The sequence below is a fragment of the Oncorhynchus masou genome, chromosome 8 (assembly GCF_036934945.1).
Source record: "Oncorhynchus masou masou isolate Uvic2021 chromosome 8, UVic_Omas_1.1, whole genome shotgun sequence".
Lineage (NCBI taxonomy): Eukaryota > Metazoa > Chordata > Actinopteri > Salmoniformes > Salmonidae > Oncorhynchus > Oncorhynchus masou.
In genome coordinates, this window is record NC_088219.1 from 24,623,261 (window position 1) to 24,634,411 (window position 11,151).

Sequence of the window (11,151 nt, forward strand, 5' to 3'; positions counted from 1 at the left end):
GCTAACGTTAGTGGTTGCTTTGCAATGCTTGCAGTTCGCCACTGATTCCTTCCAAACGACTCATTGTTGAATTTGCGATTTCTAACTTGTTGTGTATTCTTTATGCCCAATGGCCAATGAGCACCGATACGTTTTATCTATAATTTCTCTTCATTATTTCTCTTCATATGACACGGATTAAAAATAATTTGCCAGTAGATTGTCGGCTTGATTCATGATGATGACTGCTAGTGCCACGACTTCCGCCGAAATTGGCTCCCCTGCCTGTTCGGGCGGTGCTCGGCGGTCGTCGTCACCGTGCAACTAGCCGCTACCGATCCTTTTTTCGTTTGTCTGTTGGTTGTCTTATTAGTTTCACCTGTGTGTATTTTAGTTTAATTAGCTTCCCTATATGTAGTAGGTTGTCCCGCCCTTGTTTTGTGCGGGATTGTTTTTGTTACTCTGTTGGATTGTGGTTTCCATGTGTGTATTCTCCGGACTGTTTGGTCCTGTGTTTGGGCTGGTCTATGCGCCCTGTATATTGGCGCGACCGTTTTTTGGAGGAGAATAAATCACGATATACTGAACCCTGCTCTCTGCGCCTGATTCCAACCCACCACTCCTAGTATCCCGTGACAGCTAGCTAAGACTTTGAAAGTAAGATGTTGACATCAGTCCAATCAAAGCTACCATACATATAACGTGATTTGACGTAATTTTATCTGTGGCCAAGGACCTTGAGCCTTCTTGGAAGGGCACTCGTAATATAACTCTATGGCAGGACCCAAAGGGCTGAGATTTTGAATGTCTACCCTTACTATGGACTTTAACCTGGCAATGACGTGGTGTCCCCATGAGTGACAGAACACAATCACGGCGCAATGCTCCTATTTTATGCTGGCTCACCCCGCCGCAGAAAGCACTAAGCTAGGCTGAAACACCTGCATTTTGGAGCTACCTTACTCAAGAAAACAAAAAAGAGACCATATGTATATGTGGCTTTATTAACTCAATTATATATTTTTTACATGTTTTGCAAATTGATATGTGACACGTATTAATACCAAAATAATGTGCAAAACCGTCAAGCCCCTCCCAATTAAAAAAAAATATAACTATATATATTTATTTTTCTTGTTGCTAAAAATGTGGACCATGGTAGTTTGTTGGTGATGTGGACACCAAGGAACTTAACTCTCAACCCACTCAACTACAGCCCCGTCGATGTGAATGGGAGAGGGATCGGCCCTCCTTTTCCTGTAGTCCAAGATGAGCTCGTTTGCCTTGCTCACGTTGACGGAGAGGTTGTTGTCCTGGCGCTACACTGCCAGGTCTTTGACCTCCTCACTATAGTCTGTCTCATCGTTGTCGGTGATCAGGCCTACCACTGTTGTGTCGTCAGCAAAATTAATGATGGTGTTGGAGTCGTGCTTGGTCACGCAGGCGTGGGTGAACAAGGAGTACAGGAGGAGACTAAGCACGCACCCCTGAGGGGCCCCAGATATGTTGTTGCCTACCCTTACCACGTGGGGGTGGCCCGTCAGGAAGTCCAGGGTCCAGTTGCGGAGGGAGGTGTTTAGTCCCAGTTTCCTTAGCTTAGTGATGAGCTTTGTGGGCAATATGGTGTTGAACGCTGAGCTGTAGTCAATGAACAGCATTCTCAGATAGGTGCTCCCTTTGTAGTCCATAATAGTTTGCAAGCCGTGCCACATCCGATGAGCATCAGAGCCGGTGTAGTAGGATTCAATCTTAGGCCTGTATTGACGTTTTTATTGTTTAATGGTTTATCAGAGGTCATTGCTTTAGTATCCTATGGTACCACTGGTGCGAATTACATCTATAGTGCCACCAACTGTTCTGGTGCAGCCATCTAAGGTTGCAGTGACTTTATATTCCCACAGATTCTAAGGACATACATACATTTGACATGCAAAATTTCATGGCCCCGTCAGGTCCATCGGTTCAGTTCTTAAAACCCTGATGTGATATGGTGACATCTAGTGGTGTAACGCGGCCGGCTTCGAACGCAGCAATGAATCATTCTCAAATTCATTAGAGACTAATTAATTAAGTCTATATACAAAATCTGGAGTCAATCTATTTTATGGTTCATAAATCAGATGACATGTGGCCACCCATGACTCCAGTGCCATCATCAAGTTTCCTGATGACATGACGGTGGTAGGCCTGAACATCAGGGAGGAGGTCAGAGACCTTGCAGTGTGGTGCCAGGACAACAACCTATCCCTCAATGTCAGCAAAACCAAAGAGATGATTGTGGACTACAGGAATCAGGGGTGGGTGCACAACCCCATCCACATCGACAGGGCCGCAGTGGAGAGGGTCAAGAGCTTAAAGTTTCTTGGTATCCACATCACTGAGGACTTCTCATGGTCCTCTCACGCCAGCACAGTCATGAAGAACGCACGGCAGCACCTCTTCTCTCTCAGGAGGCTGAAACAATGGTATGGCCCCTCAGATCCTAAGGAACTTTTACAGCTGCACCATCGAGAGCATCCTGACTCGTTGTATAACCGTCTGACCGGAGTCCCTAAAGAGGGTGGTGTGAACGGATCAGCATATCACTGGGGGTGAGCTCCCAGCCATCCAGGTCATACATGCCAGGCGGTGTCTGAGAAAGGCCCAAACAATTGCAAAAAATTTGTATTAGTTATACTATTTTGATATTGAATATTTAACTGTTGGGGAGTGCTTGCAAGTTAGGCATTTCATTGCAAACCAAATAAACAGGTGTAGGCTAACAGTGAAATGCTTACTTACGGGCCCTTCCCAACAATGCAAGAGAAAAAAAGATTGAAATAATATAAAAATAATAACACAAGGAATAAATACACAACGAGTAACGATAACTAGCTATTTACACAGGGTACCAGTACCAAGTTGATGTGCAGGGGTACGAGGTCATTGAGGTAGATGCTGTATGTACATATACAGTGCCTTCACAACCATTGACATTTTGTTGTCTTCCAGCCTGAATTGAAACTAAATTAAATTGAGATGTTTTGTCATTGGTCTACACACAATACCACATAATGTCAAAATGTTTACATATTAACACAGCATTAAAAGCTGAAATGTCTTGAGTCAATAAGTATTCAACCCCTTTGTTATGGCAAGCTTAAATAAGTTCAGGAGTAAAGATTTGCTTAACAGGTCATATAATAAGTGGCATGGGATTGAAGTCAGGGCTTTGTGATGGCCACTCCAATACCTTGACTTTGTTGTCCATAAGCCATTTTGCCACAACTTTGGAAGTATGCTTGGGGTCATTGTCCATTTGGAAGACCCATTTGCGACCAAACTTTAACTTCCTGACTGATGTCTTGAGATGGTGCTTCAACATATCCACATAATTTTCCTTCCTCATGATGCGTCTTTTTTTGTGAAGTGCACCAGTCTGTCCTGCAGCAAAGCACCGCCACAACATAACCCCTGTGCTTCACGGTTGGGATGGTGTTCTTCAGTTTGCAAGCCTTCCCCTTTTCCTCCAAACATAACGATGGTCATTATGGCCAAACAGTTCTATTTTTGTTTCATCAGATCAGAGGATATTTCTCCAAAAAGTACAATCTTTGTCTCCATGTGCAGTTGCAAATCCGAGTCTGGCTTTTCTATTGCGGTTTTGGAGCAGTGGCTTCTTCCTTGCTGAGCGGCCTTTCAGGTTATGTCGATATAGGACTCGTTTTACAGTGGATATAGATCTTTTTGTGCCTGTTTCCTCCAGCATCTTCACAAGATCCATGACTGTGTTTCTGGGATAGATTTGCTCTTTTCTAACCAAACTACGTTCATCTCTAGGAGACATATCTATTTCCTGAGCGGTATGATGGCTGCGTGGTCCCATGGTGTTTATGAATGCGTACTACTGTTTGCACAGATGAACGTGGTACCTTCAGGCATTTGGAAATTGCTCCCAAGGATGAACCAGACTTGTGGAGGTCTACAATTTTTTTTCCTGAAGTCTTGGCTTATTTCTTTTGATTTTCCCATGATGTCATGCAAAGAGGCACTGAGTTTGCAGGTATGCCTTGAAATACATCCACAGGTACACCATCCAATTGACTCAAATTATGTCAATTAGCCTATCAGACGCTTCTAAAGCCATGACATCATTTTCTGGAATTTTCCATGCTGTTTGAAGGCACAGTCATCTTAGTGTATGTAAACTTCTGACCCACTGGAATTGTGATACAGTGAATTATAAGTGAAATAATCTGTCTGTAAACAATTGTTGTAAAAATTACTTGTGTCATGCACAAAGTAGATGTCCTAACCGACTTGCCAAAACTATAGTTTGTTAACAAGAAACTTGTGGAGTGGATGAAACATTTATTTTAATGACTCCAACCTAAGTGTATGTAAACTTCCGACAAAACATGTATCCAGTTTACAACAAGGCACTAAAGTAATACTGCAAAAACAGTGTTGTAATACTGTAATATAAAATACAAAGGGGCAAATCAAATACAACACATTATTGAGAACCACTCTCCATATTTTCAAGCATACTGGTGGCTGCATTATGTTATGGGTATGTTTGATATCGTTAAGGACTGGGGAGTTTTTCAGGATAAAAAAGAAATGGAATGGAGCTAAGCACAGGCAAAATTCTAGAGGAAAAGCTGGTTCAGTCTACTTTCCACCAGATACTGGAGATTAATTAAACCTTCAACCTTCGGACAATAAGCTAAAACACAAAGCCAAATCTACAACCAATTTGACAGTTTGAAAATTGTAAAAAATAATAATGGGTAAATATTGTACAATCCAGGTGTGCAAAGCTCTTAGAATACTTATGTGAATTAGATATTTCTGTATTTCATTTTCAATTAGTTTGTAAACATTTCTAAAAACATGTTTTCACGTTGTCATTATGGGATATTGTGTGTAGATGGGTGAAAACAAAAGTTTAATTCATTTTAAATTCAGGCTGTAAAATGTGTGGAATAAGTCAAGGGGTATGATTACTTTCTGAAGGCACCGTAGGTAGAGATAAAGTGACTAAGCAACCGATAATAAACAGTAGCAGCAGCATGATGAGTCAAAAGAGTTACTGACCTGTTGCACCCTCTAGTCTACAATCACTGTGATTATTATTTGACCCTGCTGGTCATCTATGAATGTTTGAACATCTTGAAGAACAATCTGGCCTTAAATGGCCATGTACCCTTAAAATCTCCACCCGGCACAGCCAGGAAAGGACTGGCCACCCCTCAGAGCCTGGTTCCTCTCTAGGTTTCATCCTAGGTTCCCGCCTTTATAGAGAGTTTTTCCTAGCCACTGTACTTCTACATCTGTATTACTTGCTATTTGAGGTTTTAGGCTGGGTTTCTGTATAGCACTTTGGGACATCTGCTGATGTAAAAAGGGCTTTATAAATACATGTGATTAATTAGTGTAAAAAGGGTCAATGCAGATAGTCCAGGTAGCTTTTGGTTAACCATTTAACTAACTATTTAGCAGTGTTATGGCTTGGGGGGTGGAAGCTGTTCAGGGTCCTGTTGGTTCCAGACTTGGTGCATCGGTACCGTATGCAATGCGGTAGCAGAAGGAACAGTCTATGACTGAGGTGGATGGAGTTGTTTACCATTTTTAGGGCCTTCCTCTGACACCACCTTGTATAGAGGTCCTCGATGGCAGGGAGCTTGGCCCCAGTGATGTACTAGGCTGCCCGCATTACCCTCTGTAGCTCCTTGCGGTTGGATGCCAAGATGTTGCCATGCTAAGTGGTGATGCAGCCAGTCAAGATGCTCTCAATGGCGCAGCTGTATAACTTTTTAAAGATCTGTCTAGCCTTCTTCACGACTGTGTTGGTGTGCGTGGGCCATGATAATGCCTTATTGATGTGGACACCAAGGAACTTGATGCTCTCAACCCACTCCACTAAAGCCCCGTCAATATGGCCCTCTGTTTTCTTTAGTCCACGGTCAGCTCCTATGTCTTGCTGATGTTGAAGGATAGGTTGTTGTCCTGGCACCACACTGCCAGGTCACTGAGCTACTCTCTATAGGCTGTCTCATCATCGTCGGTGATCAGGCCAACCACTGTTGTGTTGTCAGCTAACTTAATGATGGTGTTGGATTTGTGCGCAGCCACACCGTCGTGGGTGAACAGGGAGTATAGGAAGGGACTAAGCATACAGTGTGGTGGAGGGTCAGTGTGGTGGATGTGTTGTTGCCTACCCTCACTACCTGGGGGCGGACCGTCAGGAAATCAAGGACCCAGTTGCAGAGGGAGGTGTTCAGTCCCAGGGCCTGATGAGGATGAGCATGTATGTCACTATGGTGTTGAACACTGAACTATAGTCAATGAACAGCATTCTCATGTAGGTATTTCTCTTGTCCAGGTGGGAGAGGGCAGTGTTGAGTTCAATAAAGATGGTGTCATCTGTGGATCTATTGGGCAGTATGTAAATCGGAGTGGGTCTAGGGTGTCTGGGTTGATGGTGTTGATGTGAGACATGATCAGCCTTTCAAAGCGTTTCATGGCTACATGTGTGTGTGCTAAGGGGCGATAGTCATTTAGACAGGTTACCTTGGTGTTCTTGGGCACAGGGACTATGGTGGTCTGCTTGAAACAAGTAGGTATTACAGACTGGGTCAGGTAGACGTTGAAAATGTTGGTGAAGACACATGCCAGCTGGTCAGCGCATGCTCTGAGTACGCGTTCTGGTAATCCTTCTGGCCTTGCTGACTTGTGAATGTTAACCTGTTTAAAGGTTTTACTGACATCGGCTACGGAGAGCGAGATCACACAGTCTTCCAGAACAGCTGGTGCTCTCATGCAGGGCAGTTTGCGGCGGGGTTTCCTTTGATAATTTGCAAGCCCTGCCATATCCGACGAGCATCAGAGCCGCTGTAGTAGAATTCGATCTTAGGCCTGTATTGACATTTTTATTACGGTTTATCGGAGGTCATAGCGCGATTTCTTTTAAAGTGTCCAGATTAGTGTTCCGCTCCTTGGAAGCGGCAGCTCTAGCCTTTAGCTCATTGAGAATATTGCCTGTAATCCATGGTTTCTGGTTGGGATATGTACTTACGGTCACTTTGGGAATGTCTTCGATACACTTATTAATAAACGCTGTGGCATTGGCTCACAGGCAAACAGGCAAGGGAATTAAAAAAATATTGCGAGAACCTATTTCTTGAATTCTAAATATCAGACATTTGAAGCTCTAGTTTTGACCTTCATAATACCTCTGATGACAGTAACTTTACAAGCACTAATTATGATAAATTTAGCCTGAGAATAGTTAAGAATAGTTAATAATATCTAGTTATGGTAAGGGGTGAAATAAGTATAGCTAGTTCTAATTGTAACGTTTTGGTAGATTATAAAAAAAGAAGATCAGTCTTTACATAGCTAAAAGAAAAGGAATATAACATATAACTGTTTACAGGAAACTCACTCTACATCCTTAAATGAAGTTACGTGGAAAAAGGAATGGGGTGGTGAAATCATTTTCTGTCATGGACAAAGGAACTCAAAGGGTGTTATGATATTAATTAACAAACATTTCGATCTGAAGGTGCAAATAGTCAGGAATGATTCGCAAGGAAGGTGGATCCTTTTGAATATGAAATTGGATGAAAAAGAGATTTGGCTCATTAATCTATATGGTCAATTTATTTATTTCAATTTATTAACTTACAGGCAACAAATTATCTAATCAGTATGGTAGGAGACTATAACACAGTGTTAAGTACCTCAATGAACCATTAAGGTAATCACTCTACAAACTATCATCACTGTGCCCTTAAGGAAATCAAAAATACTATGGACACATTAGAAATAGTGAATATTTGGAGACTAAAAAACCCCGACCTAGTGAGACATACATGGAAGAGACTTAATCAAGCTAGTCATCTTGACTACTTTCTTGTCTCTTTCTCTCTTGCATCAAAGGTCAAACAAGTTTTAATAGGAGACAGAATGAGATCGGATCATCATCTAGTTGGCATTCACATAACTCTTATATATTTTCCACGTGGATGGAGATATTGGAAATTTAATCAAAGTTTACTGGAGGACAACTTATTTTTTACTAAGACAAAATAATTTATAACAGAATTTTCCAAGTATAATATTGATTCAGAAAATCCCCTTATTGTTTGGGATACCTTTAAATGTACCTTCAGGGGTCATTCAATTCAATATTCATCAATCATAAAAAAGCAGTTTCTAAGACTAACAAGGGAAATCCATGAACTAATAGTACAGGTAGATAGCAATAAAAATGATACTACAGAGATACAAAATAAGTTAGAGATTCAAATTGTACGTTAAACATCATAGCATAGTTGAAAGATATGTGTTGCGTCGAAACACAAAGTGGGTGGCCAGCAGAGATAGATGGGATGGGCTGAGGGAAGCTGAGGGTTGGTATGTGGAATTGGAGACAAGTGGGAGTGGAGTTGCTGTGTGAGAGAGAGAATGATGGTCAAAAGATAAAGGGAAAAAAAGTCAAAATAAAACATAATAAAAGTACATTTGAATGAACTAAGTGGCAGTGTTTTTACAACTAATGCCGGTTTGCCTGAGGCTGATGCCGTACAGGTGTTTGTACACACGCATATACACCCACTCTCATTCAAATAAACGCATACAAGATCACACACATACATGTAATAGTGCCAGACATGCACACAAACATATAAAGTAGGCCTTGCTGTTATGATTTTAGTAGTCCTTGATGTCCTTTGTTTTAAATGTATTATTTTGTGAGAAAAAAAATGTCATTGTTGTTTGCTGTTTCCTTCTGCCTTCTGCTTTTTCCCATCTTTAGTTCATTCTCTTGGTTGTTGGTGCATTGGGGGGTTCTTGGGGGTGGGGGATGGAATTAATGGTATTTAAAAAATATATATATTCCCGGAGGGGGGGACTGTGGGAAGGGTCTCGAATGGTTGAGGGACAGCTATTGAGGAACTGTGGGGGGGGGGGGGGGGGGGGGGGGGGGATCTTTGGAGGGTTAGGCTTCACAAGATTGTGATCATGAAAAAGGAAACTATGACATATATTTTATATCACTATCGTGCACCCGCACCCTCACACATAAGGATGGCTCTGTTGCGGAAAGACTGATACATGTTTGATAGTGTCTTGATGCTGTATTGTTTGTCCTTCATGTTCTAATATTTGAATGTTACCCCTTCCTTGTGTTTTTTTGTAATAAATAATAATAAATAAATAAACCCGGTGACTGATGTGGTAACTTCCTGTCTTATCTGCTTTAAGCGATGGTGATCATCTGCCTCTAGAAAATGATTACAGTGCAGCATTAGAGACCACTATTTCTTTAAGAGTTGTGTTCATTACATAGTTTTTATTATGTGAGTCATGAGTCAAGAGATGACTGGAAACATTACATATAGCCTGCAGTCTGGGGATGGCACATGTTGAATGAAAGTGTCCTACCAAATGAGGATTGGAACAGTCCCCCATCTGAACTGTCCAAATTGGTCATCATCGGGGATACCTTCTAGGGGTTGGTGGCTATCAATGATCCCGGTCAACACGTCCACAAGCTCATCTGTCTCTGGTCTTACTGGGGGTCTGCACCAGTCTTGAAAGGCTCCCTACGAGCAACAGCGTTTGTCTTCTTTAAGTTGATTTTTGTTTTTCCACAGGACCTTAGAAAGACTAGACAATATAGAAATGATATCCGAGATTTATGTATGATATCGTTTGTGTTACAGTTTTGTCACACAAACACATTTAGGCCCCACTGTGTTGTGATAGACAAGAAAAGTGCCATTTCAAAGTGACCTTTTGTTTACTTTTAATTCATTACAAATGGTAGTCCGGGCATTCTTTTTTTGTTTTCTGTTGATGAGTCATGCTGTTCTAGATAATTGGTTGGTTTGACACAATTTGCATCAAGAGGGTTTTTTCAAAGTCACTGAAATTCTTTGAACGTTTTCTTTTAGCTCCGTCCATTGTTTGGTTTAGGTGACTTGTTCCAATTCCACACAATGCTTATGTATTAGTGTCCCATCTCTGTTCTTTTAAGAATCCTCTGGTCAGCACCAAGTACTTAACTGGTTAGTCCTTACTTAATTTAAGTAGAATTAGCCTCTTAAATTAAACTCTGTCTGGGAAACCCCTGGGAGACCTATCTGTCACACAGGCAGGCAAATACAAGCTATGCAGTGCAATGCTGTTTGCATTCCATCATGGATGCATGTATGAATAATATTGAATGTAAATAGGTGTAATAATATGTGACCTTTGGACAAGACAAAAGCAGAGGATGGAGGAATTATGATACGTACAGCACCTTCAGAAAATATTCATACCCCCCTACAGTCAATTAAAAATCAATTCAGCAGATTTTTTTCTTTGGCAGCTATTACAACTGTGAGTCTGTCTGGGTAAGTCTCTAAGAGCTTTGCACATCTGGATTATAAAATATTTGCACATTATTCTGAAACAAATTATTCAAGATCTAGCTGGTTGTTGATCATTGCGAGACAGTCATTTTCAAGTCTTGCCTTAGATTTTTAAGCCGATTTAGGATTTAAGTCCTGACTGTAACTTGGCCACTTAGGAACATTCAATGTCGTCTTGGTATGCAACTCCAGTGTATATTTGGCCTTGTGTTTTAGGTTATTGTCCTAATGAAAGGTGAATTTGTCTCCCAGTGTCTGTTGGAAAGCAGATTGAACCAGGTTTCCCTCTAGGATTTTGCCTATGCTTTTGCATTTATTTTTATCCTAAAAAACTACATAGTCCTTGCCGATGCCAAGCATACCCATAATATGATGCAGCCACCACCATGCTTGAAAATATGAAGAGTGGAATTCAGTAATGTGTTGTGTTGGATTTACCCCAAACATAACACTTTGTATTTAGGGTACAACGTTCAATTCTTTGCAACATTTTTAGCAGTTTTACTTTAGTGCCTTATTGCAAACAGGATGCATGTTTTGGAATATTTTTCACTCTGTCATTAAGGTTAGTATTGTGAAGTAAAAACAGTGTTGTTGATCCATCCTCAGTCTTTTCCTATCACAGCCATTAAACTCTGTAACTGTTTTCAAGTCACCATTGTCCTCATGCTGAAATCCGTAAGCAATTTCCTTCCTCTCCGGCAACTGAGTTAAGAAGGACCCATGTATCTTTGTAGTGACTGGGTGTATTGATACACCATCC